Source organism: Manis pentadactyla, chromosome 2 (genome assembly GCF_030020395.1).
Source record: "Manis pentadactyla isolate mManPen7 chromosome 2, mManPen7.hap1, whole genome shotgun sequence".
Lineage (NCBI taxonomy): Eukaryota > Metazoa > Chordata > Mammalia > Pholidota > Manidae > Manis > Manis pentadactyla.
In genome coordinates, this window is record NC_080020.1 from 48,264,347 (window position 1) to 48,287,177 (window position 22,831).

A 22,831-nucleotide genomic window follows, 5' to 3' on the forward strand; every position below is an offset into this window, starting at 1 on the left:
TCCCCATCAGCTCTCTCTATCCAGAAAACCTTCATAGAGACGGAAGTCACTGTGGCCTCTCTTCTCCAGAATACACATCCCAGCCTTTCCAGCCATCCAGCCAAAAACCTGCCAGAGTCTCCTGGCACTCACAAGATCAAGTCCAAACTCCGTCTGTGTGGTGTCCTTAAATTCCCCCACGATTTGATTCCTGCTGGCTAGCTGACCAGTCTGTATTCCCAGAACGCCTCAGGCTGTTTCATGCTCTATGCCTGTCTCCCTGCTGTTTCCTCTGCCTATATGGCCCTCCCCTCTTCCCCAGCTTGTGAAATGTGACTTTCCTCTCAAGATCTGGCTCTACTGAAGAAATCTTTTTTCCCTTGGTAGGGTCAATCAACTCTTCCTCTTTCTAAACCTCTTCATTATAGCGTCTACTCATTCACTCACTCAACCAACATTTATTCGCATTTCTTATTATGTGCCAGGTACCATTCCAGGTTCTGGGGAAACACAGGGAACAATACAAACAAGGCTCCTGTTCCTTCACTGGTTACATTCTGGTGAGGTAAAGCAGACAATAGCATATAAACCAATGAATAAAACAATAACTTTAAATAGTTATAAGTGTTTTCATTATAATAACAAAGGATAATAAAAACTCTGTAGCAAGAATGTGGCTGCTTTAGATAAGATAATCAGGCCTGTAGCCTGACATTTGAGCAGCTATGGGAAGATATGGGTGAAGATCATTTCCAGCAAAGGCAACAGCCAATGCAAATGGCCTGTGGTATGGTCCAGTTTGGCCCATTCCGGGCACAAGGAGGAAGCTGCTGTGGCTGAGGCACCCAGAGGGAGGCAGAGAGTGGTGGCCCTTGAGATCAGAGAGATGAGCCGTAGCCAGATCAAGTTTGCAGTGATAAGACACTTGGATTTTATTCTAACTACATGAAGTCACAGGAGGGTCTTAAGCAGGGGAGTAGAGATGCAGAATCTGAATTATGCTTTTTAGAGATGACCTAAGCTGCTTTGTGAACTGCAGGTGAGCAAGAGGGGAGTCCACGAGACCAGCTTGGAGATCTTCCTGTCATTCCAAGATTTTGGTGACTTGAATGCACAGCCTACAACAGACTGTCCCAGAAGCCGTGACCTCAGAGTTCTAGGGAACTGTGACCTTAATCGCTGTATCTCAGCTCATAGCACAGGGCAGGGTCCATAGTGACAGAATGGCTTAATCGTCATTAACACGTCTGAAATTTACACTCCACTGAACCCAGCATCCTTTCCTTCTCCTCCAACAACACCAAGCTTCTGCAGAAACTCCCCTCCACTTATCAGGTTCTGCAAGCAACCAGGGGGCAGCCTATTCGCCTGCCTGCCTCTCTCCCACATTGGGCTAACCACCCCAGGTCTGGCACAGTGCCACTGGCCATCCTGCCCACCCAGGCTCCCTCATACTGAGGTGCGCACGGTTAGCACAGCAGCCTCGACATCTTGATATTTAAGAGAGAGGCTTTCCCATTTGAGCCCTCATTTTTCCATCTGGAAGGTGGGCACTATGTTCCATACCCTAACAGCCCCTATCCCAAGACACTCCTCCACACCTCTTCTCTCTCCATCTCTTCCTCCCACCAGAACAAATCCACCCTGGGTTTTTTCTGAAGTTCCTCTGATCCCCGAATTATCCAAACTTTTCTCCGGAAACCAGTTCTTTGTCTTCCAGCCTGATTCCAGGTGGCTGAGTGCTGGGCACCCAGGGTGAGGGGTGCCACCTGACCTGGGTCTAGCCCTCCCGGGGCAGCCCGCCTGCCAGCGGTGGGCAAAGGCCAACGCTGAGGCCCCTTCCACCCAGCCCGTTACTGAACAGCTAGACTCCGGGTCCCCAGCCAGGCTGCGGGGAGAGTGGGCAGGAGCGAGAGGCACAAATGAGAGAAAGAGGGGGCAGCGCGATAGAGAGGAGGAGAAAGGGGGAAGTGCCAGAGCTGAGAGCAGGAAAGGCTGTCGACGAGAAGGAAAAGAGAAAGCGGGGGAGAGTGTGGGGGAGAGGCCGAGCAGAGGAAGAGAGGCGAGGAAAGACAAAATGCGTGTGTGCGCGCGGGCCTGGAGCGGGGGAAGGAGGGAGAGGCCGGGACGAGCGGGGGAGAGACTCGGAGAGGGGCGGCGGGCGAGCCGCGCTCGGGAGCCGGGAGCGGCGAGGTGGGGGCGGAGACGAGGAAGTGGGTGCGAGGCGCGGGGCGCGGGCGGGGCGCGTCGCCGGCTCCATCCCTGCCCGGAGCGCAGCCGGCGCGGGCGCAGCACCGAGGCGAGCCCGGAGCGGAGCCACGCTCGGCCGCAGCAGCAGCTCCAGGTAACGCGGCCACCGCCTTCCTGCGCCGCTCTCCGCGCCCGTCGTGCCCCTGACCCCAGGTTCGAGCTCCCGCCCCGCCGCTCGCTGGTCGTGCCTGACCTTGGGCAAGTCCTCGGCCGGCGAGCCTCAGTTTCCTTCTCTGTGAGCCTCGGGGGATGTCGCGCCCGCGCCAAGGGGGGGCGTGGCAAGGACGGACTGCTGCGCTGGGGCGCGGGGTCTGGGGGTTACCCCCTCTGCCCGCGCGGGGGCTGGTTTGGAGAGTCCACTTGCGCCGAAGCAATGCCTGTTCTGCTCCCGGGTCTGGGCGGTGGTATTTTCTCAGGGCTGTGTGTCTGTGGGAGCGTGGAGCGACTTTCTGATTAAGGAAAGCCGACAGAGGGCCAGGTAGGCGGAGAGAGGGCTTCCAGCTCCTTAGGCAGCTGAGGTGTCTGGCCTGCGTCCTCCCTGCACTGCTGCCCCGTGCCCAGGAGCAAGGACCAGGCAGCGCTCAGCCTGGCAGAAGTCCAGCCCAGAGCACCTGGAGAGCTTTTTGCTTCTGAGATGAGTCTGAGCCTGGCGGTAGCCTCAGCTAGGAATCCCTGTTGGCCCGTTTAACTAAGTACAGTTGACCTTGAGTATGTGAGCCTCAGTTTCCTGCTTTGTGAAAAGTGGCATGTTGAATGCCCCCTTTGAAGGGGTCATGAGGATAAGGAGGTGGGGCAAGAAAGTACCTGGGGCTTGTGGTGGCCCCCAGTGGCAGCTGTTTTATGCTAACTGGCGCTGGTCGCCTTCTGGGACCTCATCTGTATGTGCCAGGTCCTCTCTGGCCTCCTTTGCCAGAGATGGGAGAGGACAGGCTGGACATGAAGCAGGGCCCAGGAAATTTGGGAAGCCTAGGAGCCCTCCCTCTAACTTAGACACACATCCTGATGGTTCTCTAAGGTACACGATCTGTGAGATGACAGTTCATGTCCTGTAAAGACTCCTGGCTGAATCTCTCCCTACTACTGAGTCCCCTGTCGCTGGAGGTTATGAAAGGCTCATGAAAGAAAATGTAGATAGATTACATTTATTGATATCTCTGACCCTGAGATATGACCATTATTGAATGGGATGAGAAAATAACATTTCTCCAGCACCTGCACCATGCATGCCTAGTATTAGGTGCATTATGCAAGCATTATTCGCTAGAGTCATAACAACAATCTTGGGAAGCTGGTGCCATTAAACCCCAGATTTACAGAGGAGAATACTGAGTGTCACAAGGGCAAATGGTTTCCACCCAGTCACACTGTAGGAAATGCCTGTCTGGATTGGCCCCAGGTCTACCTGGCTCCAAAGTGCTTCTGACAGTACCATACTGGCCCCAAAATATGACTGCAAAAGGTGTATAGCATGGGGCCTGGCACCAGGCCGGTCCCCAATCAGCGCTGGTTTCTTGTGCCGCATGTCATAGGAAGCTCTGCCTTATAATCACTGCAGAAAATGAGTCTGAAGGCTGGCAGTGCGATCCAGGTATTTTTGCAGTGATTCCTCTTGGGGTCTGGAAGGAAGGAAGGTCACTACTCAACACCACATAGGAAGCACATAACAGGCTAACTCACCCCAGCCCAGCAACTTCTCTTCTTTCCTCAACCACTCCATCCCAGTTAACCTCATCTCCATTAACCTTGGCCTAGGCTGCTTCTCCTGGCTTCTTGGGCACTTTCTGTTCTCCATACTCCGCTGACTAAGCTGACCCTCCCAACTGATGCATCCCAAGGGAGAACAAGTCCAGCTGTGGTCCATCTCCACCAATGTCCCAGAGAAGGGGAAACAGGATTAAGTCTCAATCCCAAGGATTTAGCTCATCTTGGGGAAGAAATCCCTGATAATAGGAAAATGGGCACCCTGCTATGGGAAAATGGGTGTCCCGGCAGTCTAGAGAGATTCTTTTGCCAAAAATGTTTTATAAGAAGAGGAGGACATCCACATGAAGTTATGAAACTAAGCCTCTTTCAAATGCAAAGACATTCATCAACCACCAGGGAGTGCCTCAATGTCCAACAATAGGGGATAAATTTAGTAAATTATGGGACAGCCATGTGGCTACTAAAAATGGAGAGTTTTTAATGAATAGAGACATGTTTATACATACATATATAGGGCACGGTCACAAATTTATGACAAGAACTTAGAAAAAAGACTGGAAGGAAATAGGCCAAAGAGTGTTAACAATGTTTGGCAGTGGGTGGCCGGATTATGGGAAATTTGTTCCCTGACTCCATAATTTCTGAACTTTCCACTTATGCAGTGAGCATATACTTTAATAATTAGCAAGCACAGAACTGTCTGGCATCTAGTATTAACCTATCACCACCTCCTCCTGGCCAGCACCCAGGACAGGGCTGACACATGGACAGAGCCACCTCTCTGTTGAGGCCTGGCAGGCTCCTTAGAAGAAAGAAGGAATATTAAATTATTAATACAAATACTATCTGACATTTTTTGTCTTTTTATTTTGTGCTCACGATAATCTTATGAGGTAGGTACGATCAATATCCCTGTTTTACAGAGAAGAAATCAGGAGTCAGATCATTCAATCACTTTTGGCCCATGTCCCACAACATCTAACCAGAGTCAGGAAAGGTGCACAGATTCAATTAGCCATCATTTAAGCACCTATCACAGAAACCTTGGACTTGACAGGTGAAGAAATAGTTCAGCACTGCCCTCCAAAGTGCTAGGTATTGTGTTGGGTGCTGGGGACCCAAAGGCACATGCGGTGTCGTCGCTACACAGGCATCAGGGAGAGTGGTGTGTAAACAGTGTCTTCAGGACTTTGATGGGGGGTTGTTCTGGAAACTGTGGGACTTCAGAGGATGAACGGTGAAGGCTCCCCAGAAGCAATTTTATCTGAAATGGTTCTAGAAGCATAAGCAAGAATTCACCAGGTGAGCAAGAGAGGTGTGGGCAGTGGTTCTCAACTGGGGACAATTTGGTCCCCCAGAGGTTATTTGTCAATGTCTAGAGATATTTTTAATTATCACAGCTAGGGTCAGGGGTGTGCTAACACCTAGTGGGTAGAGGGCAGGGAGGCTGCTACACATCCCACAGTGCTCAGGAGGGCTCCACAACAAAGAATTCTCCTGTCCTATATGTCAGCAGTGCTGAGCTGAGAAACCCTGGATTTGAAGAGAATGAACGACATTCCTGAACAGGGGATCAGCCCATGCAAAGCTGCCGCAGATGTTTATTAAGCGCCTCCTCTGTGCTGGGCACTTGGAACCTGCGATTGCAGTACTGGCCACATGGCCTCCCTGCTGCCACTCTGCCCCCACCAGCAACCAGGTGTTCTTTAAAAACCAAACTTTAAAGCTGTATAGAGATGTAATTCATGTATCATAAAATTCACCATTTAAAGTATACAAGCTAATGGTGTTTGGTACATTCATGGGGTTATTCAACCATCACCCCTCATTCTAGACTATTTCCATCCCCCTAAAAAGAAATTTTGTACACACTAGCCTTCACTCCCTATCCATCCCCACCTCCCACCCAAGGCTAGGGAACTACTAATCTATTTTCTATGTCTATAGATGTTCCCATTCTGGACATTTCATATCGAAGTAATTATATAATGGATGATTACATGGAATAAAATATGGTCTTTTGTGACTAACTTATTTTGCTTAGCATCATGTTTTCAAGGTTCATCCATGTTGTAGCATGTATCAGTACTTCCTTTTTCTGGCCAAAATAGTAATATTCCATTGCAGTGGATATACTGCCTGTTGTTTATCCATTCATCAGTTGATGGGCATTTAGGTTGTTTCCACCTTTGGGCTATGATGAATGATGGTGCTGTGAACATTTGTGTACAGGCTTTTTTAGGATGTTGTGTTTTCATTTCTTTTGGGTGTGGACCTAGAAGTCATGTTATACCTAGATCATGTTAAGGCTATGTTTAACCTCTCAAGGACCGGCCAGGGTTTTTTCTGAGGCAGCTGTACCATTTTACATTCCCACCAGCCGTGTATAAGGGTTCCAGTTTCTCCACATCCTCACCAACACTTACCATCCAACTTTTGGATTCTAGCCATCCTAGTGGGTGTGAAGTGGTATCATTGTGGTTTTCGTTTGCATGCGCCTCATGGCTGATGAATTTGAACATCTTTTCAGGTGCTTGTTGGCCATTTTTGTATCTTGGTTGCAAAACTGTCTATTAATGCCAGTTTTTAAAACTTCATTGCATCATTCCCTTACTTAGACTGAAATGCAAACCCCACAGAGGTCCACAGGGCCCCACATTATGGATGGGGCCCTGCACACGCCTCTGACTACGTCTTTCCTGGCTCATTCTGCTCTGACTACACGGGACTCAAAGCGGCACGCTGGTTCGCCCTGTAAATCCCTTGCATGAGCTCTTTCCTCCTCCTGGTTCACCATCTGCGTAGCAGCTCTGTGCGCAAGCTCAGTGCAGCCTTCCCTGTCCTCTCAGTCTCAAGGCCCTCTTTAGCACATCTCGAGGTTTCCTTTGGTCATTTTTTTTTAACTCTGATAAGATCTGGAAAAACTGGGCTCCAGCTATGACTACACCTTTCTTCACTGTGTGACCCTAGGCAAGCCATTGCCCCTCTCTGGGCCCCAGCTGTGCCATCTGAAAACCAGACTGGGGTGTTCTGGCTGATATCATAGGTCCTTTCTGACTCTGCCCTTCTTTGATTCCTGCTTCCATGGGACAGCTCTGCCATGAAGGCACAGGCCTGGCACCGTGACAGTGAGAGAAAGGCAGCTGGGGCCAAGTTGGTCACGGATCAGAGCAGGCAGCATGCTGATTATCTCCAGTCCCATGGGGACAGTGTTCAGGAGTATGTGGTAGCTTTGACCTGGCGCCCAGCCTCCTGGAACAGCGAAGAATTGTCATCAGTTCCAGCAAGGACTGAATACCTTGGCCACTTTTAGCTCCAGAATCACCTACTTTTCCTGAGAAAATAATCTTCTAACCTCCAAACCCTGAGTATTAGAGCCATTCAGGCCCTCACTCAGTCACTCAACAAACACTTTTCAGGGCCACTTTTATGCTTACTTCTGGGCAATGCTCCAGAAACACAAAGATGTGGAAATATGGCACCTGCCAAGGAATTTCACTGTAGGGGGAAGGCAGATATGTAACCAACAAACGATATTGTAGGTAGCAGATACAGCCCTTAATCCAGGAGCAGATGTCTGAGGTCTGAGTACGTATTGCCCTGGGGGCATTCAGGGAAGGATCCACAGAGCTGGGTGTGGAGGTGAATGGGAGGGCAGCAGGTAGACACAGAGGGTCTGTTATTCCAACGGGAGACAGAGGTGTGCAAAGACGCAGAGCTGCAAAACCTCCAGGCGTGCTCAGGGCATTCAGAGTGATGAGGTTGTGTCCTGGGTGCTGGGGTGGTGGAAGGACATAATGGAGGAGTGACAGGACCAGCATCATGAAAAGCCCACAGTGCCGAGCTGTGGAGTTGTCCTGTAGGCGTGGGAGCCACACAAGGATTTTAGGAGGAGGATAGAGGCGATCAGGTTGCATTTTCTAAAATGCCCTTCCTCCAGATAGAGTGGAAGCAGGCGGGGCTGAGGGGAGGGCAGAGGAGCTAGTCAGGATGCCCTTGCTCTTGTCCAGATGAGCAGGGATGAAGGCTGGGACACTACAGCTGGCAAGAAGGGGGCAGAAGCAAAAGCTTTTTGGGGGGTAAAAGCACATGAAGGGGGGATGGGCTGAAGGAGACAGGGGAGGCTAAGTAATGAACAATGCTGAAACAGTTTGATGCCAGCCTCCTGGGGTCCCGGCTGCCACTGAAGAGGCATAGGGGCTGCAGGAGCTGGCATTTGAGTGTGCTGTTTTCCAGGTGGCTGAGAGACATAAGATAGAGGTGCAGGAGAGGGTGACCCAGACCCAGGGGTCATGGTGTGCAAAGGCACAGCGGGTGAGAATATGGAGACTTTCTGGGTGACTGGAGCACAGAGGGCATGATGGGAGGAAAGGAGGGAAAAACTGAGGCTGGAGAAGACTGGAGGGCAGAGATGTTGGCATCAGAGGGCAGTGAGAGTCCAGAGCAGGGTCCAGGCTGCAGCACCGCTGTCACTTCCAGACACTCCCTCCCCATGAGAAAGCCGGCAGCTCGGGTGTCAGCCCTCTCCTGGACCCTCAGCACGCTCCCAGGGCTGCATGGCCGATGTCAGCCTGACTGTCAACCAAGAGGAAGGCAGACTCCCTGAGCAGTTGGCCAATGCGTTTAATGCTGATCTGGGACAAAATTCTCAGAGATAATGAAAGGGGAGGTTGGTTAGAAAAGGAAGTCACCCTGGGTGCCGACCTGAGAACAGCAGGAACAGGCGGAGATCACGGAAGGCAGCTGGCCAGAGGGCTCTCCAGGGGAACCAGGCAATGTTAAAAAAAAAACAAAGAGCCAACATTTTACAATGAGACTTCATTTTTAAAACGGATATTTTATTTTAAAGCCAGAGATTTCACTTAAAATCCAGATGTCCAGTTTCTCTAAAGAATGTGGCGACCTGATGGAACAGGGCCCAGAGTGACCACGGTGACCCCCCCCTGCCAGGGCATGCGCAGGTCGCCATACCTGCTCCCCACAGTGCCACAGCGGGTGTAGACAGTTCACACACAGCATGCCTGGGTCTGGAGGCTGTGGGCAGGAACAACCGCCTGGCTTTCTCTGCCCTGCCACCCTCCCTTTGCCCTGTATTCCCGAAACTGGTCCTGGGAACATCATTCTCAGGGTAGGCTCCACGGGAAAAATAGGGCTGGGGGTGGGGAGGCGGTGGTTCTGGGACTTTATTTGGCTTTTAAAAAGCCCTACAGTTCCCAGCACCCTCCGTCACAGTGCAGGCTGGCAGACACAGTTAAGACCCCAGGTGACTAGATTCAGTCTGCAGGTAGACACAGAGGGTCTGTTATTCCAAGGGGAGACAGAGGTGTGCAAAGACGCAGAGCTGCAAAACCTCCAGGCGTGCTCAGGGCATTCAGAGCGATGAGGTTGTGTCCTGGGTGCCGGGGTGGTGAAAGGACATAATGGAGGAGTGACAGGACCAGCATCATGAAAAGCCCACAGTGCAGAGCTTCCTGTTTTTAAGTAGGACCTTTAACAAATGTCTGCACAGCCCATATGGGAAAGTACTGCCTTTTTCTAAAGGTTTATTCAATGGTTATGTGCTTTTCTTTTCACTTTTGATTAGGTAAGGCATTAATGTGGTTCACAATTACAATATATCAAGGTGCATAGAGAAAGTCTCCCCCACTCTGGCCCCCCATCTGCCCAGTCCCTGCCCAAAAGAGGGAGTCACTTGTGATATGGCCTCCCATATTTTCTTAATACAAAGCATATATACTTTATAAATATACATTTTTTCTTATTTTTGACATAAGAAGAGGATATTATACACACTTCTTCAACTTATTATTATGTTTTAGTCACTGTATAATTAATTATCAGTGTAGAAATTTTGAATAAAGAAGTCTGGAAGAAGATAGTAATAATAAGTCATAGTACACCATTCAAAGAAAACCACTCTTACCATCCAATCTGCCTTTCCAGACACAGCTTTGAGTTGTTGATTTTCTTCCTTATAGGTTAACAGGATTTCACAGTCACAGTCATCCGCTAGGTGCAACTTGAATCCTGCTACTTTATTGCTTAAATATAAACATTTTCTCTTATTATTTCATCGTGTCCAAAATGTGGCAGTAATGATAGTAACAGCTATAGTAATTCCATTCTGACATAATTTACTCAACCATTCTTAGTTTGAAACACATTAAAGTCATTTGCAATATTCAACTGTCATAAATAACACAATTGAACCTGCAGATTTTTACATCTTTGGAACTGGGCTGACTGAGCATCTCCAGGAAGCCTGGCATCTAGGTCAGAAGTCATAAGTTGGTGCCCCAGGGCTGGGGCTGGGGGCTGCGAAGGAGCTGAGGGGACTGCTGAGGGCACTGCTGAGGGAGGGGATGTGGCTGGGGTCCTGGAAGCAGAAGGGAGAGGGCAGGACAGAGGCCAGTGGGGAGCCGGAGGGGGACAGGTTCTGGGCCAGGCATTGTGCTGAGTGCCTGTGTGTCATGCACAGCGTTCCTACCCACTGAGCACCTGGTAAGTGCTGGGGCTTTGCGCACATTCGCCCATTTATTCCTCCTAACAATCAGGTAATGTAGGGACTATTGTTATTTCCATTCTGCCATTTGAGGAATCTGAGGCGGAGAAACCCCAAACCATTGCTCACCTCAGTCACAGAGAGAAGCAGCGGGGCCAGAAGGTAACGCAGGAAGCTGGCTGCTGAAGCCCCTTTCTCTTAATCCTACAAGTCTCCTGACACTGTTGCGTGGTTGGGATTAAAATCCCCGATTCACAGGAAGGGAAACTGGGGCTCAAAGCAAAGTCGCCTGGCTGAAACTGTCTCACTGGTAAGTACCAGAGCTGAGATGAGAACCTGCTGCAGCTGCTGTGGAAGACCCACTCTCTCAGCCGCTGGGTCTTGGAGGCTGAAATGATGGTGGGCTGAGGGGCAGGCTAGAAGGAGAAGCCTTCCAAAGCAGACAGAGTCCCATCTGGCCTTCCACACTGTGCAGGGCTCACCACGAGCCGCCCTGCACTCTGCCAGTTCCCAGTGAGACCCAGAGTCACTCACAGGGCTCGCTTCCCCTCCCCATCTGGTGACCTAAGGTGCCTTCTTTCACAGCAAGGCAGGACTTGAAGTCCAGGGTTTCTGCTAGAAGACCACAGAATGGCTGTGGGGATGGCAGTGATGTTTACTGAGGAGCCATGCCCTTGTAGCACTATCCCTTCACCTGCATACTTTACCTTCCCAGCACCGGACACTGTGGTGGTATGCCCATTACAGAGGGCAAAGCTGAGCCTCGAGAGGTTCCTGGCTCTTTTCCACTACAAGGTGTCACCTTCCTGGACTGAGCAAAATGCTTCCTCGGGTGTGGGGCAGGCAGCCCTGGGGGTCCTGGGATGGACTTGGGTGGTCAGTGGCACAAATATCAACAAACATGCGACCATACGGTGAGAAGACTCCCTTTTCAGTTCTCCTTCAAACCTTCCTCTTTATGTCAGAGAGAAAGTATCAGTTTGCTGCCAGGCCATCTTTAACCCCTCTGGCACAGGCCAGTCTGCCTTTCTGACAAGGAGAGGGTGGGGCCGGCTCTTCAGGCAGCAGTCACTATACGGAATTTAACAATATCGGTTGTTTTTCCACTGCATTTATTTTTGAAGTGACCTCTTTGAGGGAAAGTGATCTCAGTGGTTATTGCAATAATTAAACAATATTAAGTAAAAAACAGAACTGGCATTTTTCTGTGGGTTTGGCAAAAACATGGCGGTGATACATGCACGAATGAGGTTTGGGAGACCCAGGAGGTGGGGGCAGGGTAAGCAGTCAGGAATGGGAACCGAGAGGGCTGTTCCCAGCTCTCACCAGCCATGTCGCCGCTACCCAAGCATCCAGCCCCTCTCTGCCACATTTGCAAAATAGGGTCGTAGTGACCAGCCTGACTGCTCCACAGAGTTCTCCTGAGGGACTCGAATCGAGGTATGTGGAGGGGCCTTGGCAAGTGGAGAAGGGCAGAGAAGATTACTACGTAAGATAACCAGTGTGCATAAATGTTCCAGGCAAGTATTAGGTGCTTGCTGATATCGTTAAGGTGACTGAATGGGCAGCGGCAGGACTTTCACCTGTAAGAGCAAGCAGTGCCCCGCTGGAAGGGCAAAACCCTCCTGGAGCGAGGTTGGGGGAAAGAAGAGCAGAGAGGAAAGAATACAGGGGCTCGCAGGTCAGTTCTGGTGCCCAGCTCACACGGCAGCAGCTGCTGCTGGTCGTGGAGGTGGAGCTGGGGGTGATGGTGATGGTGGTGATGGAGATGAGGGCGGTGATGAGGATAACGGCAGTAATTGTTGGGAGGGCCGCTATGCCAGGGATGCTGGCAGTGATGGCTATGTGGGTGGTGATGAGTCCATTTGGAGGGCCTAATGGCTGTTTAGCATAGAGAGGCAAAGACTCAGGGGAACAAGGAACTCTCTATAGGGCTGCCTAGGGATTTGTTCTCTGGGGCTTCAGAGCTTTCCAGAAACCTACAAAAATGTCTGCAGGCTCACACAGACACACAGACACACAAAAGCCAGATCTAAAATACAAAAAGAAAACCACAAAAGAGCAAGTAATAAATGTTTCATTGGATATCTACAAATGTAACACTGTGACAGCTAGTCAATGGCCACTCATTACACTAAATAGCTAAATAAATATGAATCTATTTTCTATGGAAAGCACATATATTACAAGCATTTATCATGCAGTTGAGTATGCTTCCAAAAGAAAGAGTATATGGGACTCTATAATGTCTCTAAATGGCTGTGGCTGACTGGCAAATGATTTACAAGACAGTAAGTCTCCCATCATTGGTCACATAGAAAGTGGCTGAGGATGACTGCCTCTCTGGGATGCTGTGGAATAGGTTTCTGGGCACCAGATGACTCCTGGGTTTTGTTTCTACCCAGAGCCCTCCAATTGTATTATTCTGGGGTGCTCAATTCCTTCCTTTCCACCCCCTACACACACACACACACACACACACACACACACACACAAAGTAGCTGGAAGAAACCTTCAAGATATTCTAAGCCCATCTCACCGCTTTTCTGCTGAGGAAACTGGATGTATGACTTGTTGGAGATAACACAGCAAATCAGAGTCACACCAGGGACTCAGTCTCGGACCAGATTCCCAGCCCAGTGCCCTGTCCACCCTGCCCCTGCCCCTGGGCATTTTTCCCTGAGTGGCAGAGTTGGATGCCTCTGCGAACACTGGCAATCCAGGGTCTCACCTCCCCCAGAAGAACCAAGACAGAATTTTCATTTGGCCCAGTCTAACCCCTGCCTTGAAAACTCCTCTCCTCAGGCCTTTCCCACACCTGACAACCCACTGCTGGTGGTGGACTTTGGCCCAGTCACAAAATGCCATAAACCTCAACTTCCTCACCTATAAAATGGAGATCAGTAATGGTAGCCACCTAATAGTGTTGTTATAGAGATTAAATGGGATAAAGCATATAAAGTACTTAGAACGTCGCTTGGCACTTTCAAAGTGTCCAATAAATGGGATATTATGTTGTTGTGATGGTTGTTTTCAATATGCATTTGATCAATCCAGTAAGTATTAAGTCTCCATTAAGGGCCTGTCTGGGAATAAAGTAGAGAAGACCCTGGCCCTCACACCACTGCATTCCAGGGGGGAGAGAGAAACAGTGAACAAATAGGGAAGCTAGAAAAATACCAGGAAAAAAATGTGTTGTGCAGCAAGCCAAATGGAGGGGAGATGACAGAGGATGACGGGAGCCGCCTTGGGGGGATCAGTGAGGAACCCTCTGCAGAACAGCCATATGCACCAAGACGTGCATGTCCAGGTCAGCAGCAGATCACAGGCAGAGCCCCCGCAGGAGTGAGCTTGTCCACGGCACAGGAGCCAGGTCAGGGTGGACAAGGATCTCTAATACTTGGGGTGTAAGTAGGAGATCAGGGAGGTGGGGCACAGATTCCACGGGGCCTGGTGAGCCAAGGGGAGGTGTAACAGGACAGTGTTGGTGAAAGAGAGGAAGTGAGCGGTGTTAGTGATAGAAGGAAGCCAGCTGAGAGCTGTCACAGAGTTCCAGGCAAGAGATGGGGCTGGTGTGGACTAGACCCAGGATGGTGGTGGCAGACAAGGTAAGTAGCCACATCCAAGATATACACATTTTATAGGCAGGATCAGGGCTTGCTGATGGGTTGAGTGTTGGATGAAAGAAAGACAGGAGTCAAGGATGATGCCTGAATATGTAGCCCAAACTCTGGGTGGATGAAGGGGAGGCACAGGGTAGAAAAGAGAACCAGGGCCCTCTGCCAGCCTCACACTTCCCAGTGCCTACAGTGTCCAGAGTAGGACATCCAGACAGCCAGCAAGCAGGTTTGCAGTTGCCAGGGACCAGGGGAGGAGGGGTCGGGGTTGACTGCTAAATGCGTGTGGAGTTTCCTTTTCGGGTGATGAAAGTGTTTTGAAACCAGAACGGGGGAAGGGGTGGGGTGGGAGGTTGCACAATATTGTGAATGTGCTGAATGCTACTGATTTGTGCACTTGGAGATAGTTAATTTTATGTTATGTGACTTTCACCTTAATTGAGAAAAAATGAAGGAGAAATAGACTTTCTCAGACAAACAATAACTAAGGGAAACTTTTGCCACCAGATGTGGCTTCAGGTTCTCACATCAGCCACTGGCAGGGGCCAGGCAAACAGCATGGGGTCTCTTGCTGATAAGAAAACACCACGGCCAGAACTTGCCACACAGATAGTCAGGGAATGGGTAGGACCAGATTCATGTCTTTAGCAGGGAGAGGGGAGGGCCGTGGATGCTCAGAGACTGTGGAACCAGGCTTAGTTCAAAGTCCTGCCTGCTGTGTGCCCTTGGACAGGTGACTTAACCTCTCTAAACCTGAGCTTCCCTATCTGCCAAATGGAACTACAATAATCTCTGCCTCACAAAGATACTAATTTATCTGTAGTTGGTCAGCAAATGGAAGTGGTCAGTGTCCTGGCTTCTGGTCCAGGTCACCTTCCCCTCACTGTGATGCCCAAGCAATGCCATTCTTAGTAGGGAAACATCCACTTTGGTCCCACCTGGCCCCTCTGGGCTGGCGGTACACGTCTCCGGGGTGGGGAGAGCTCCTCCCAACCTCTGCCAACACAGAACCTGCCCTGAATTCCAGGCAACATTCTGATCACCTATCAGCCTGTGTGGAGACCGCAATGCTTGGAACAAGATGTGCTTGAGGACCAAAGCAATCCTGACTTTGGACCCCTGGAGACTGAGAAGAAAGGAAATGATGAGACCAAACCTCAGATGACTGGGAGTCTGGGGTCTTTCTCTGGTGAACAGCCTCAGTCAGAGGCTGCCTTAGAGAGACTTTCCCAAATGTTCTGCCCACCATGAGGAAGGAGTTAGAAATCTGCAACCGCAAAGATGAAAGATGACTTTGAATGTTAATGTGAAGGAGGAAGTAAATGCCCAGACAATCACACCATCACTTTGAAAATCCCCAAAAGTGGTTTCTCTCTCTGTAGGAGAAGCAAAATACGTTGTGGTCCAGAACAGGGACTCTGGAGTCACATCCTGACTTTTCCACTTAATGCTATGGAGACTATGAGTAAGTTTCCGAACTTTTCAGGCCTTGATTTCTGCCTTTGTAAAATGTGGAAAAGATCCCTTGCCTCAGGATGTTGTGGTAAAGCATAAACGAGAGGTGGGCAGAAGCCCCTCCCTCTCCCCCACCTATCAAGAAGTAAGCATTCGATATGTGTTAACGGATAAGCGTCCTCACTGATTGGTGCTGACTGCAACCCAGAGAACTACCCTCCCAGACCTGCCACCAGTTCCCTGGGCAATCTTGGGCCTGTTGATTGAAACTTCAGTGGCAACCTTTGGCCTTCAGAGCTAAATCCAAACTCAGCACTCCAGCCGCAGCTCCACTGTCCCCCTGAAAATCAGCTCGAGAGATGCGCAGAGGCATTGCCATCTTTGTGCCAACAACAGGAAGCACCGGAGGGCATGGCGTGACCAGTCGGACTCCCAAAGCTGTGCTTTGACTTGTGGGAAAATGATGGTCCCTGAGGGCAGTGAGCTTGGCGCTGGGATTTCTTCTAAAGGGGCTCCTGGCCAGAGCACACCAAGCGGCAGCCATGGCCTGGAACCCTGAGCTGGTCATAATCCTAGGCATCACGTGGTGACCCAGCTTCTGCTCCTTTGCATGTTCCCTCTGCCCAGCGAACTCTGCCCCTTCACTTCTCCACCTGTCTGCCTATGTAGCTGCTAGGTTGTTAATTGGTAATACATACCCAAGGTAAAAAGACTTGAATGGTTGAAAATGGGCTATGGTGCCAGTCCTCCTGCCAGCGTGAGCCCAGCCCCCATTTCCCAGCAGCTGCCAGTCTTCCCCTTTTCGCAGGCCTTTCTGAGCCAATCAGACCTGCGTCAGCACGTGTGTATGCATGAGTCCACATGCATACATTCCTCCCTTTCCACAGCGCCCTCGCACAGGTTTGGAGACCACCCCGTATCAGCCCGGACAGTCTATCTGAGTCTGTGAGGCGGCAGCACCACATTCCGCCCTGTGTACTTTTACACCCTTTCCAGCTTTTTCTGACTCACACCATGCTGTGAAGAGTCACAGGACGAATTCCTAGAAAAGCAACTGCTGGGTCAGTAGTCTTGTGTTTTTAATGTTAATAGGGTTTTCCAGGCCCAGTAAAACGTTGCCTAATGCACATGTACACTTGTGCAGGCACACAGACACATTCACACACACCCCATAGCTGCCACCTGCTACCACCCGCAAAACCAGACTTCATTACTCCCAGTTCCCGCAGCCCCTCGTGGCCCCCACTATGGCCCCTATCACCATTGCTTGGCTCTGTCTGAACTGCTGGGGGCCAGGACTGCCATGAGCCATTTGTTTATGTCCCCAGCCCTTGCCTCAGGCTCCTGAGTGAAGGTAAGGAGCCCCAGCACATTGTATCTCCTGGCACATCACAGCTGTCAGCATTTCTCAAGTGGAGATGCACCTCTGTCTGACATCTGTAAGCGGGAAGAAAGCTCCCTGGGAAGGCCAGAGGTCATTTCCGTTCCAACCATCTGGGCCTCTGTCAGGTTGCTGAGCACCTCATGTTGGTGCAGCCACTGTGGGGCTTACACAGGCTGGTCTTCCCTCTCTAAAGAATGAAGTTGCTTCACTGACCCCTTTGGGCTTCCTGACAGGGGCAGAGCTCCTTGGGGTCTGATACCAGCACCACTTTCTGATGTTCTCAGTGCCAGGCACCCAGAACACTTGAAGTGGCCAATTATAGGGAGTAAGTTCTGAGAAATTATGGCTCATAAAGATGAGGAACTGTCCTCCCAGGACCCAGTGACTTTGGTGTCTCAAAACCGACAGTGATAAATGCAGGTCGTCAGCAGGGCCTGGCTCAGGCTGCCCCAAGCTGCCTGCCACACCCCAACTCCTGATGTGGACAGCAGGACAGCAGAGTCCCCTTCCTGCCTTCCGTCACATAGCCTCTGCTCCCACGCCCCCTCCACCACGCAAGGCTTCCCATGGTTCTGGGGTTAAAATCCACCATCTCCTTCCTCCAAGCTTTACAGGGGCTGTTCCCTCTGTCTGGAACCTGCTGGTCCCCCATATTCACTGATTCACCTCCTTCCCATCTATACAAATCTCAACTCAAATACCTGCTCCTTGGAAAGCCTTCATTATCCCCCCGGGTCAGGTCAGGTTCCCCCATTCTACAATCTAGGGCCTCCCTCTACTTCCCCTTTATATAATTCTTAACACAACTGCAAATAAATGCGCAACTCGGCAGTGAGTTACTAATGTGTGTCTCCCCCACTGTACTAGAAGTTCCAGGATCACATTCACTGCTGTATTCCCAAAACCCAGTGCGGGGTCTGCCCCTGGGAGGCCCTCAGCAAGGATATGGAGGGCGTGTGATTGCTATTTCCTGGTCTTGTGGATTTGGACAATAATACAAATAACATCTGGTGAGAGACCACCACATGCCAGGTCCTAAGCATTTCATAGATCTTTACTCTCTGCATTTCCACATCCACCAAGTGATGGAGGGCATATTATTAGCCTCATTTTATAAATGAAAAAACTAAGGCTCAGAGAGTCTGCAGTAATGTGCCCAGGATCACAAAGCTATTAAATGACAGCATTGGAATGAGAACCCAGATCCATCCAGTGTCAGAGTCCCCTCTTTCAGCCCCTGGGGCTCCCCTTCACTTACTGGACTGTCGATTTTTGTGGAAGAGGGATAAAACCACCTATTTTACAGGCTTGCCCTCTGGCTCACCTCGAAGGTGCCTAGCACACAGTAGGTGCCTGATGAATACTGTTTTCTTTTCCAGTTGTTAATTATTGCCTGGAAAACCAGATTCATCTCTCAGGCCTTGTGAGAAACCCAGTCAGATGAGCCTTAACCAATGGCACCAGGTTGCTGGCTGCCTGTGCCATGCCAGCTCCCCCAGTGGCTGTGCCTGCAGTTTACCTGCTGAAATCACAGAAGGAGGACTTCATTTCACTTCCCAGTGATAAGGGGAAAGAAAGTGAAGGGGATGAGACTGCAGCCCTTAGACCAGTCGCCCCTGTCGTTGACAAGCAGAACGTACCCCCAGCGGCAGTCCTCCTGGGATTTCATCTGGGAGGAGCAGTGAGAGGGAAGCAGGAGCATCAGGCAGGCCTGGTTTTGCTTCAGGGTTAAACCTCTCCTGGTGGGGTGGCCCTCGACCCTCCAAGCCCCCATTTTCCTTGTTGCTGTGTGGGAGGATTAGGGAGGGAAATAATATTCCAGATCCCACCCACTAAAAGTCAGTTCCTGGGGGGATGCATTCTGATGGTGAATTACCAGGGACCCCACTAGGAGGAGAGTTTTCCTGGGGCCCAAAAACCTCAATTCTACCCCATGGAGTTAAAGACCCCTCCTTCCTGTGCACCCCAGAAAGCACAAGCCCCTGCCAGAGGTGTGAAGTGGGGGGCAAAAGTGTGAGAGGACGGAGCAAGTTCCTCTGGAAGACTTCCTGGAGGACCGGAGAGAGGAGGCCAGATCTTGAAAGAAAAGTGAGGGCTCTCCAGACACTGAAGGGAGGAAGAGCATTCTGAGCAGCAGAAACAGCATGTGCACAGGCACAGAGTCAGAATGGGCCTGACGCATCCAAAACCAGGAGGAATTAAAGGCCACTGGAGCTGTGTTTCTCGAAGTGTTATCCTAGCACACTAAAGGGCGCTTGGCAGGCAGAAACTGAGGCTAAAGAGAGAAGACAGAACCAGGTCGTGAAAAACCTTGAATGCCATGCCGAGGATCTATACTTAGAGATAACCTGGGCCAGGAATGGGAAGTGATCAGAGCAGACTTCCTTGCACACAACACAGTACAGCGGGTTTAACACACATCTGCTAGCGCATTGAGTGCATTTAACAACACTCAATTAGTGGCTAATTGGCCAGCACGGGACCTGAGAGGTACACATGAGGTGGCCTCTGGGCAGCCCCCTGCCCTTTGCTATGGCTGCATTTGCCAGGTGACAACTGTAGGTAAAGGTCAGAAGCCTCCCCAGGGGGATGTGGGGGGATGCCACCCATGAGCAAATTCTCCAGAAAGTGCCTCTTCAAAGGCTATTAAGGCCAAGATGAGAAGAGGAAGCACTGCAATGTGCAACTGTAACATCTGTGGTCAGCCTATGAGATGAGTAAAGGATGTGGCTGAAAACTGTTTTAATGAATTTCACATCATTTTCATGCATACACACATGTGCAGAGAGAGAATGAGAGGTAGAACAGTTATTTAATCTGCACGGACAGTTGGACAACCTCATGTACATTGTATTGTTTTTCAACTTGGGTGTGTTGAAGATTTTCACTATAAAATGTTGGCCCATTCCCACATATCCAGTCAGACATTCGAACCAAACCCAGTGAACCCCAAGGAGAGCGCCCTTAGGTTTCCAAGGCGGGGAAGCCACACACACCCATGCACACACACCCACTCCGTGTATCCTGCACCTCCTCTATTGTACAGACAATGGAAAAGCATTGGATGGATGGATGGACAGAGAAGTAGATGAGGGGTGGAGAGAGGTAGGCAGGCCCAGGCCCTGCCTGGGGGGCAAACACAGTCACAGTGAGGCTACAAGGCAGCAGGTGCCAGCAGGATAGCCTGGTACCAAGTCCGTGGATGGGTGCTCCTGTCTTCAGGCATTTGGGGGAGGAGGTGCTTGAGCTGGACCCTGAGAGGAGAGGAAATGTGGTGAATACAGGGAAGAGTGGTGCTCCAGGTGAAGGCAGAAGACAAGAAGGAGGGAGAAGGCATGCCGCATCTGGGGACCCTTGCTGCCTGCATGGCAGAGGTAGGGGATAGACACAGGGTGTTTGGTATCATCCAGCTGAAGGCCCGGTGAAGCCTGACCCAAGAACAGGCAGTAAGGCCACCCGAAGGAGTGCGAGCCTAGTTTGAGTCCAGGCTCTCTGGCCACATTCTGGGCATGAGACGTCATTGGCCTCCTGAGCCTCACGGTCCTCACTGTGAAATGAAGCAGTGATTTCCCTCATGCTTGGATGGCTGTGAGGATGAAGTGGTATTTCATTTACCATGTGTGACCTCACCAGGCCCAGGACCGTCCTGCAGGCCAGTGCAGCCACGATCTTGAACCATCCCCCGCTGATGGACACTCAGGCTATGTCCCAGTTTATGCCACTTGGAAACCTGCTGACACAGACATCCTTCTTTCTTCCCGCATTAGTGCCTGTGACAAGAAGAATGTCAGTCCCCTCCTGGGTGTGAGGGCTTGGCTGTGGGACAGCCCGAAGAGCCCGCCCTTCCTGTATACCTCCGGAAGCTTAGTTTACACAACAAGCATGCCAACACTTTGGAGGTTTGAAAGAAAAGTGGAAGAAACCGTTTTTATGTTAGCTGTGATGGTGACAGAGATGTTGACAGTGATTACAATGATCTTGTGGTGCTGTGACCCTCTAGGACAGACATTCTACCCGCAAGGTGTGGGATGGATTGAGCTCCACACCTTCTCAAAAGGTCACTGGAAACCTCAGAGACCTGGTCTATTAAATAGAAACACAATAGCAGTGGTTCTTCAAAACTCCATGAAAAAAGGAGCCACTTCTGTTCTGGCCATCACTGTGCCCCTAACACCTTGGACAGCATTTGGCACATTATAGTTTCTGAACAAAATTTTTTGCTGTGAGGAACAGAAAGAGGGAAGAGAAGGAAGGAAGGGAGAAGGGAGGGAGGATGAATTCCTGATTATATGAGAGGCTGGTTTTGTCCAGATTTGAAACCCCCAAACATTAATTTAAAATGCCAGTCCAATGCCAAATACCTGTGTCTGGCTGTTCAGGAGACTCACAGAAAATTTTTATCAGATACAGGGATTCTCAGAAAAGATACCTTTACTGGTCTCCCCCAACCCCCAAAGTTAATTAAGTGTGGCGGTGAGAGCCATGCTGTTTGTGCTATTTATGTAATGAAAAGATCTAAAAATAATACCCAGAGGCCCAGCTCTAGTGGCCGGGTGGCTGAGCCAGCTGGAGTGGCAGAAGGTGGCCAGGAGCCATTATCTCTGCACCAATAGAGTGGTTATGATTGAATGATGCTTCTCATATTCAGGTTGCAAAGCCTCCCTAGACAAAAAGCCTGGGAGAGACTTCATTTATCCCACGTGGCCATCAGCTTGCTTCTGAGAGGAGCTCCGCTGTCCACTTGATTTCTGCGCACTCCCAGAGCCCAGGAGATGGTCTGCTGGCTGTCCTCTGGAAAAACAGGATCAGCTGTGTGAAAGGGTGCAAGAATCAGAAGGGCCTGAGCCTGCACTTCATCGTTTGGAAGCATAGAATATCACCACTTGGAGGGAATGCCTGAGATTTCCCCAAGAAGCATTTTGTATGTGGCCATTTTATAGCGATGTTTACAGTGGCACAGGGAGAAGGAAGGAATGGAGGAAGGGAAGCAGAAACTGGAAATCACCCAGGCACCCATGATCGGGGGACGATAGAATAAACCATGGTCAGCCATCCCATGGACTGTTACGCAGCTATTGGAAAGATTGAGTGAGTTCTGTACCAGCTGAGCTGGATGTGGGGCCACATGTGCTGCTAAATAAGAAAAGATTCAGAGAGAGGTTTAGAGCGGATGTGGGGTGGCGGTGCCGCTGGCAAACCACACCAGCCCACTAAATCTGGCCCTCTGCCTGGCTTTGTGCAGCCCTTGAGCTAAGAATGGCTTTTGCAATTTTAAATAATTTGGAAATCGTTTCAAAGAGATGGGAAAAAATCAAGTGAAGAACACTATTTTGTGACACATGAAAATTATGTCAAATTCAAATTTCAGTGCCCAAATAAAGCCTGGAGCACAGCCTCACTCGTTCATTTGCACAGTATCTGTGGAGGTGCTTTTGTGCTATAATGACAGAGTTGAGACCATGCCACATGCAAAACAGAAAATGTTTACTACCCAACCCTTTCCTGAGAAAGTTTGTCCATCCCTGGTTTAGCATATGACCATGTTTTGTAAAACTAAGTGTCAGACACTATTCTCAGCACTTTATCAGAGTGAATTCATTACATTTGCTTATTTATTCCTTCATTTTATCATTTATCCATCAGATGCTTAATGCCTACTTGCTGGGCACTGGAACCAGTAGTGAATAAGCAGATGTAGCTCCTATTTTCAGGGTGCTTAGAGTCTGTGCCTAGATTTTTCTCCAGTGTAAACAGCCCCAGACCCTCCAGCTGTATCTCACACAGTGACAGAGTGGTCCAGTCCCTTGCATCCTGTCTCCCTTACTCCTCCCACTGTGTGTCCTCATTGCCACAGTCCCTCCTAAGGAGAGGTACCCAGACTGGTCCCGTGCCTCCTAGGTGTCTGGCAGGGAGGTCAAGGTCCAGAAGGATGCTTTTTGA

The 22,831-nt window shown here is 50.2% G+C and overlaps 1 protein-coding gene across 1 annotated transcript in view; it reads left to right on the plus strand.

Annotated features, from left to right (window-relative positions):
• The first annotated feature begins 2,041 nt into the window (after window positions 1-2,041).
• HRH2 (histamine receptor H2) overlaps window positions 2,042-22,831 on the plus strand; it is a 50,602-nt gene continuing 29,812 nt past the window's right edge. The window contains exon 1 of the mRNA XM_036884812.2: window positions 2,042-2,323. The gene's annotated coding sequence lies outside the window, so the exon portion shown is untranslated. The remainder of the gene's footprint in view (window positions 2,324-22,831) is intronic.